The 8558-nt window shown below is 52.9% G+C and overlaps 1 protein-coding gene across 1 annotated transcript in view; it reads left to right on the top strand.

Moving 5' to 3' along the window:
- Positions 1-3421: 3421 nt before the first annotated feature.
- The window catches only part of LOC105000459 (secreted and transmembrane protein 1A-like), an 11543-nt gene continuing 6406 nt past the window's right edge, over positions 3422-8558 (top strand). The window contains exon 1 of the mRNA XM_010856380.1: positions 3422-3457. The gene's annotated coding sequence lies outside the window, so the exon portion shown is untranslated. The remainder of the gene's footprint in view (positions 3458-8558) is intronic.

Raw genomic sequence — 8558 nt, 5'->3', positions numbered from 1 at the left:
CTCTCTTCTCCAGGTGGTCTTGGGGTGACCTTACACCCAGGAAAGGTAGCATGGTGGTGCCAGGGTCCCAGAACACCTCCCCTGGGAAAGGCCAGGGATGGGTCAGAAGGGGGAGATGATGGCCTTCAAAGGACCCAGGGTTTTGCACTTAGAGCCCGTGGGCATTTCAGCCTGGCCCCAGCCCTTCCACCCACTGCCCCGGGGCCTTGGGGAAGCCTAAGATAGCCAAGGAGGGGTCATTCTACTGTCCCTTCTCCTCTCATCAACCCTGCTCTCTCTAACCTAATAAAAACTGCTGTGTATTCTTAAAGAACACAGTATTCCCTGATTACTTGAGCACAGGATCGTTGTAGAAATTCTGGAGGCAAAAAAGTTGAAGAAGATTAAAAACTGTAGTTCTGAGACTCAGACTTACTTCCTGAAGACATTTTATGTTCGTCTAGCTTTTCTGGAAGTGTATGTTTCTATGGATTCAAAAGGAAGGGGCTTCCCAGGTGGCACTAGAACCTGCCTGCCAATTCAGGAGCTATAAGCACATGCAGGCTCGATCCCCGGATCGGGAAGATCTCCTGGAGGATCGCAGGGCAACCCACTTCAGAATTCTTGCCTGGAAAATCCCATGGACAGAGGAGCCTTGCAGGCTGCACGCCAGTGGGTCCCAAAGAGTCAGACGCCATTGAAACGAGTTAGCATGTGCGCAGGTACGCATTCAAAGGGAAATTGGGACGATGCTGTCTGCACAGTTGGGGGTTTTAGGCTGCCTGGTTCTGCTGATGCCCTGACAGTACTGTCAGACGTGCTCAGGCTTCACCACAGCCCCTCAGTCCACACCAGACACGTCCACACACAGGAGCAGTTATGGAACGTGTAACTGATGCAGCTGCGGTCACAGGAGCACCCCAACCAGATCCTCTGCTTCCCCGCAGACCCTCAGGTGGTCCCAGGAGCACTGGCTCCTCCAGGCTCAGCGGCACTTCCAGGACCAGGGCCCCTCTCTGCCACACGACAGACCCCAGGGACCCTCCCCCTCGACGACCATTTCAAGCAGCCCCTGAAGAAGGTCTTTCCCAGCTCCTGCCTCCCCAGGAACAGCTGAGGAGTCTCCCTCTGTCCGCAGTGTTCTTTCTGAAATGCCTCTTGGAAACTTCCGCGCAGGGAGGGCATCTCCCGGGATCAGAAGGAGCCGCATCCTGGGCCCTGGCCTGCCCTCTCTTTGGTCTGGATTTAGAGTCTTCCCAGAGAAGCATCCTGATTCTCGGGTAATTCTGGGAATGGAGGCAGAAAGTTGAAAGGAGAGAGCAGACTCTGTGTGTGAAGGTTCCTCCACCACTTCTCTGGGGGTCACATGGGGTGACTGGGGCAAGAGAGAGTCATAGGCCGGGACGTGTGGGCCAGTCTCATGCTCAGTGGGATGAAGGGACACCTCTTTGAAGGGCTCTAACTTTTATGTATGTTTTTGTAACTGCATGTCCCTCCCGGGCCTGCTGGTCCAGGGACTTCCCGGGATTGGGGCATAAGCCTCACACTTCCTGGCACTGGTTCCCACTCAGCCCTCCACAAATGTTTGTTGATGGACACAAATCTGAGCAAACTCTGGGAGACAGTGAAGGACGGGGAGCCTGGCATGCTGCTGCCGATGGGGGTCACAGAGTCAGACACAACTTAGCAACCCAACAACAGCTTTTGTAAATGCTGGGCAATGAACAGGTTGTCGGGATGAGGGGGAAGCAGTGCTCTAATGTTTTAATCACCTAGTGAGCCCTTCCCCTTCCAGGCAGAGCTGCCTCCGCCTGGCTACTGTGGCCACTGAATCTCCGTTCCTGTTGCCCCATCAGCAAGGTGACCTAAGTTACACTGACAGGGCTCGTCCCCAGAGGGGAGAGGAGAGCGTCCAGTCTGCGGTGGCCTGCGCACCAGGGTCTGGGCAGCTCGGAGGCATCAGGGACCCTGGAGGGAGCTGTGGGGACCACGTGGCTCAGCCAGACTGGCGGAGCCCACCTCCTCCCTGACTCTGAGGGGCCACTGCAGGAGTTAGACCCTCAGGACCGAGTTACTCAATGCACGGCGGGGGCGGGGCCAGAGCCAGACCTACCTCATGATCCCTGAAGCAGCAACAAGCACCCCAGTTATAAGCACTTCCATAAGTAAAATGTTATACTATTTCGAAGAAAATAAAAGAACGTTCTGTTAAATGGAAAGGCATATCTGGGTGTTGGTTGAGGGAGGATGAATACTGAAAATGTGATTCTTTCAAAAAATGAAGTGTAAAGACAAATAATTCCCAAGAGCACTGAGGGCTGGGGCAGCTGGGGACAAAATAACCAGATGTTGGAGGAATGCAGCCATTTCAGAAAGCAAACATCATGCTTCCGGGTGACTCCATCAGAAAGAGAAATATTAATGGGTCAAGAATTTTAGTCTTACATTTTAAAACTTAAAATTTCTAAACATGGACATTCCCTGGTTTCTAATGGTTTGGATTTTGCACTTTCACTGCCGTGGTCTGGGTCCAATCGTTAGTTGAAGAATTGAGATCCCACAATTCAATCCGATTGTCCAATCCTGAGCAATGCGATAAGCTTGAAAGTGGAGAACTCCAGGAACTGGCTCTCCTGAAAAACTGCCACCTACTGTTTTCTTTACAATGATCATCTAATGCCCTGTGTCTAATAAAAATATAATAAGGGATTCACTTTCAAGAAAATCATCTTTTGCCCTGAATTCAGGGCAGTTCCTGAAACTCGAGTTCAGTTCAGTTCAGTTCAGTTGCTCAGTCGTGTCCGACTCTTTGTGATCCCATGAACTGCAGTATGCCAGGCCTCCCTGTCCATCACCAAGTCCTGGAGTCCACCCAAACCCATGTCCACTGTGTTGGTGATGCCATCCAAGCATCTCATCCTCTTTCATCCCCTTCTTCTCCTGCCCTCAATCTTTCCCAGCATCAGGATCTTTCCAAATGAGTCAGCTCTCCACATCAGATGGCCAAAGTATTGGAGTTTCAGCTTCAACATCAGTTCCTCCAATGAACACCCAGGACTGATCTCCTTTAGGATGGACTGGTTGGATCTCCTTGCAGTCCAAGGGACTCTCAAGAGTCTTCTCCAACACTACAGTTCAAAAGCATCAATTCTTCTGCGCTCAGCTTTCTTTATAGTCCAACTCTCACATCCATACATGACCACTGGAAAAACCATAGCGTTGACTAGTCGGACCTTTCTTGGCAAAGTAATGTCTCTGCTTTTATGGGAAACTCGAGTGACTTCCCATAACTTGAGGTTTCCTTCCTGAATACAGGACCTGGGTGTCAGACCTGAGATGCATGGATTCTGAATCCTTCCCACCTGCTCCTTTCCTGGCTCCGCCCTGGAATCATCATTCGGGTTTAATACAGGAGCTCCGACCTGTGCACAGACAGGCTGCAGCTGCAGGCGTGGAGGAGCCGGTTACCAGGTCGCAGGTGAGAGATGGAGGGGTGGTGGCCGGGGCTCCTGGTGTAGGATCACACTCAAATAGGGGCTGGGTTGATGGAGATGGAGCGCTGAGCTCCCAGGCTCTGCGCTCTGCCTCTCCGCTGAAGGAGGAAAAAAGACAAAGGCTTCTCGACCTAGTGGAGAACTGCGTTTCTGCGGGGGCAGCTCCAGGCTTGACTCTGCCCTTATCTGGAGGGGCAGAGAGTTGGCATCTCGAGCTCCCGGATGTCCACCCATACGCAAAAAACCCCTGCTGTCCCGGACCACATCTGGGGTTAAACACTTTCACGTCCAGGCCAACACTGCGGCTCTTATACTTGTGCACACACACTCACTTTCATGCACATGTGCACTTGTGTGCACTCACAAGGGGCACACAAGCACACTCAGCCCATTCACTCACAAACACTCATTAAAACAGAGCGAAACCTGGAGAGGGGCACTCCACGGCCTCTTTCTATGCTCTCCATTCATTTTTGGTTAAGCTGCAGCAGCAGTCTCTAAATTCAATTCACCACCCACTACTGGTCAATGATCTGCAATTTGAAAGCCAATTTCCACTCCCAGTGCCTGGGGAGCCAGAGCCCCTGGGAGGCCCTCATCCCCTGGGACTAAATAGTGAAGGTGGTGGGGAGGTACAGGACCCCACCCGCCCCTGGAGGGTACAACCAGCAGGTGCAAGGAGGGGAGGATTCTCAGAGGAAGTGCCTTGTGAAAGAGAGTGAGAAGTGGCCCAGCTGATGGGCTGGCAGGTATTGATGGCCCGAGAGAGCCGCAATGATTTACAGACTCAGCCCCCAGGCTTGCAGGAACTTATTACTGCCCAGTAGGGATCCCTCCAGAGAAGGCAATGGCAACCCAGTCCAGTAATCTTGCCTGGAAAATCCCAGGGATGGAGGAGGCTGGTGGGCTGCAGTTCATGGGGCCGCACAGAGTCGGAGATGACTGAGCGACTTCACTTTCACTTTCCACTTTCATGCATTGGAGAAGGAAATGGCAACACACTCCAGTGTTCTTGCCTGAAGAATCCCAGTGATGGGGGAGCCTGGTGGGCTGCCGTCTATGGGGTCGCACAGAGTCAGACACGACTGAAGCGACTTAGCAGCAGCAGCACCAGGAACCCTTCCTTCTGGCCATAGCAGCAGAGACAGGACACAGCAAAAGCTCCCTGGACTGGGGCATCCCTTCCCTCTGAGCCAGGGTTGGGGCTCCATTTCAGTGTCTCCTGAAGGTGGTTGGTTGCCTCCCTCCACACTGTTGGTGAAAGGCTTGCCTGGACAGCAGGGTGCTCACCATCCCATGTAAATATCCAGGTACATACACATTACCACTGAGCCTTTGCATGGGAAACCTGGTCCAGCTTCTCCTAGGTGCTGCAGGAATGGAGATCCCTGCTGATGGAGAACCCCTGGCCCCTGGTCAGCTGATAAGCCTTGAGCCACATACCTGCTGCCTCAGTTTCCCCAAGGTCCTGTGGCAGGACAAAGTGCTGGCAACGGCATGCACTTTCCAAGGTGTTCCACTGACTACCAAATGTGATCATGTCCCCAGTGACAGCACAAATCCCAGCTGTGTGCCCCAGCTTAATACATGGAGATACCAGCAGCTGTGACAGTGATCTGAGAGAATGATGAATTGTTGCCTCACTTTTCCCAACTCCAGAAACCTCAGGGCCCCTCCAGCTCTTGCCCCATCATGCGGTCTTCCTGTAGCACCCCCGACCCTCTGCCTTCTCACCCCGCTCTTCCCCTGTTGTGCCCTGGCCTCTCTCTCTCCCATTTTCCTGTCCTTTGCAGCATCAGAGACAAGAGGAGGGACTCAAACAGAGGAGTGGAAATGCCAGACTTAAAAACCCATCTGAATTTCAGATAACAAATCACTTTGAAATGTAAATATGCGGCAAATATTGCATAAAATATACCTATATTTAAAAATAAGACAGCAGTGGAACCCCAGACTGAAAAGGGCGGCAAAGGTGCCTGAGGACACGGGGAGCTCCTCCCATCCCCAGTCCAGCTCCTCCCACCCCCAGTCCAGCTCCTCCATCCCCAGTCCAACTTCTCCATCCCAGACCAGCTGCTCCACCCTCAGTCCAGCTCCTCCTTCCCAGTCCAGCTCCTCCATCCCAGACCAGTTCTTCCACCCTCAGTCCAGCTCCTCCATCCCAGACCAGCTGCTCCACCCTCAGTCCAGCTTCTCCTTCCCAGTCCAGCTCCTCCATCCAAGACCAGCTCCTCCACCCTCAGTCTAGCTTCTCCATCCCAATCCAGCCCCTCCATCCCAGTCCAGCTCCTCCATCCCCAGTCTAGCTCTTTGCAGACACTCCTTCCGCATTCTATAAGGTGGAAAAGTCTGTGTCTCCGATGTACAGATTTGGTTTAGTTGAGACTGGTCTATGGTTTCGAGGATCTGCCCCAACCTGGAGTTCTTCCCAGCGCCTAGGCTTTATCATCTGATGATGAGGAGCCAGGCCCAAGGTGGTTGGAATTTGGGGGCAGAGCCTGGTGGGAAGGGACCCTGGCATCCTTGTCCAGATTCTGGAACCCTCCAAAGCCTTTCCTGGTGATGACAACCTCAGGGAGCTCATGATGTTGGACTAAGATGCTTGTGTGTGTGAGGGCAGACCCCGACCATGGCCTGGGGAAGGCTCAGGGAAGACTGGAGGTTTGGGGGCAGCGGGAAGAGTGGCAGGGAGTCCCAGCCAGTGCCCGTCTGGGAGCCCACACTTTCAGCAGCCTTGGACAACATGACAGAAGATGGCCAGGGCTCACCTGTGCACAGGCCATACTCCCTCAGGAGGACTCCAAGTGGTGGTAGAAAGTCTGTGACACTTCCTGCTTTCATGGTCTTCTGGTCATTTCATTATCTGTGAGAACATACGTATAAATAGCACATCTAGTGACTACAAATGGGTATTTAAGGTGAAGCTAAGACAGATACTAATGTTTAAAAAATGAGTCAGTGTAAAATAATTTTTAGGACATAAGGGTATGTGAAAAGTGAAAGTGTTAGTCGCTCCGTCGTGTCTGACTCTTTGTGACCCCATGGACTGTAGACCACCAGGCTCTTGCATCCATGGGATTCTCTAGGCAAGAATGCTGAAGTGAGTTGCCATGCCCTCCTCCAAGGGATCAACCCAACCCAGGGGTCAAACCCACGTCTCCCGCATTGCAGGCAGATTCTTTACCATCTGAGCCACCAGAGGAGCCCACGAATACTGGAGTGGGTAGCCTATCCCTTCTCCAGGGGATCTTCCCAACCCAGGAATCGAACCAGGGTCTCCTGCATTGCAGTTGAATTCTTTACCAACTGAGCTACCAGGGAAGAACTAATTTTTAGGACATAGGGATATGTAGTGTTGTGAAAAGTACAGAGGTTAGGGTGGGGAGGCTGGTGAGACAGGCTCTCTGGGGTGTTTTCCTGGCAGGTAGACAAAATATGAGATATTGAGAGCAGAGGGTGGTTTGATGAGCCTGACGTAGGCTCAAAGGACCCCATACACCTTTCCCAGGGGGCCACGCGCTCGCTGCTGGAAGACACCATCCGCCCTCCCACCCGACGTCTGGACTTCAGCCTGCTTCATCCCTTTTGCTTTCCTTTTACTTGTCACACACACGCTCCCTCCCAGAGTCCAGTTGGGTAGGTCAGTGTGTGTTGCAAAAACACCGTTTTGCTGAGGTCACCCCCTCTCCATGTCACCTGGTCCAGGTGCAGACCAAGGTTGAGCTTTGACTCATTCAGCTCTGCCGGGCCCCTGCCCAGAGCTCACTGGAGGGAACTGACCGCACCCTTCGTGTGGCATCGGCCCTGCAGGGAATTCTGAGCAGGTCTAGGGACTGAGCACCTATTGTAGGCAGAGCATGTGGGGGCCCTAGGGGCCCTCCCCCCCAGCACTGTGTGTGTGTGTGTTTCTGAGTATGTGTGCGTCTGTGTGTGTGTGTCTGTATGTGTGTGTGTCTGTGTGTTTCTGAGTATGTGTGTGTCTGTGTGTGTATGTGTCTGTGTGTATGTCTGTGTGTTTCTGTGTGTGTGTGTATCTGTGTGTGTGTGTCTGTGTATGTATGTGTGTCTGTGCGTATGTCTGTGTGTGTCTGTGTGTGTGTGTATCTGTGTGTCTGTGTGTATGTCTGTGTGTGTCTGTGTGTGTGTGTGTCTGTGTGTGTGTGTGTCTGTGTGTGCTGTGTGCAGGGACAGGGTGTTCTCCCAGGGAGTGGGAGTAGGATCCTGGAAGCTTCTGAAGAGGGGGTGGCTTTGCCAGGCTAGCTTCTCCTGGCTCCACATGGAGTGAGACCCTGCGTGGTTCAGGATTGTGAATGAACCCACTCATTCATTTACTTTCAATCAACGTCCTGGTGGCTCAGAGAATCTGCCTCCAAGGTGGGAGACTCAGGTTCGATCTCTGGGTCGGGAAAATCCCCTGGAGAAGGGAAGGGCAACCTACTCCAGTATTCTTGCCTGGAAAATCCCATGGACATAGGACCCTGGCAGACTACAGTCCATGGGGTCACAAACAGTTGAACAGGACTGAATGATTTTCACTTTCACTTTCACTCAGCATCCCAGAAAGTGCACTAGGAACTTGAAACACGACTCCTAAATTTATGGGAAGGATGAAAGCTGGACAATGGTCAGGAAAATGTGATGAGGAAAGGTTTTGAGGGGGTGAGTTTCCCTCTGGATACTGTAGACCCCTGGCTGTCTCCCTCCCAGAGAGAACAAGCCTACTCTTCCCACTAAGTCTCCTGGTCGCACTGGGCATTCGATGATGATGCCAGGTCACCAGCAGGAGGCTCCCCCTCTCACACGTGAGGGATCACTGCTCTCAGAGCACAGGCTTAGGTGGCATTCTTCCTTTGGGTCCCTGGGGGGTTAGCCCTCCATGTGACCCTGAGGACACCTGCCTGCTCCAGCCTTGGGGCCAGTGGGCAGGCCTCCCTGGGAACGTATTCTTCGCCCTGGGGAGACTTGGCTTGCCTCCCCATCGATAGGACACCCAGGCCCATGTTTGATGGGGAGCAGGGGGGCAAAGGCTGTTCCAAGGTCAGTGGAAGCAGCAGAGTGGCTGGGGTTCGATCGGAGACCTTGAGG

The sequence above is a fragment of the Bison bison genome, unplaced genomic scaffold (genome assembly GCF_000754665.1).
Source record: "Bison bison bison isolate TAMUID 2011002044 unplaced genomic scaffold, Bison_UMD1.0 scf7180017864371, whole genome shotgun sequence".
In the NCBI taxonomy this organism is placed as follows: Eukaryota; Metazoa; Chordata; class Mammalia; order Artiodactyla; family Bovidae; genus Bison; species Bison bison.
The sequence above is the reverse complement of the archived record's forward strand: the minus strand, read 5'-3'. Positions and strand labels throughout refer to the sequence as shown.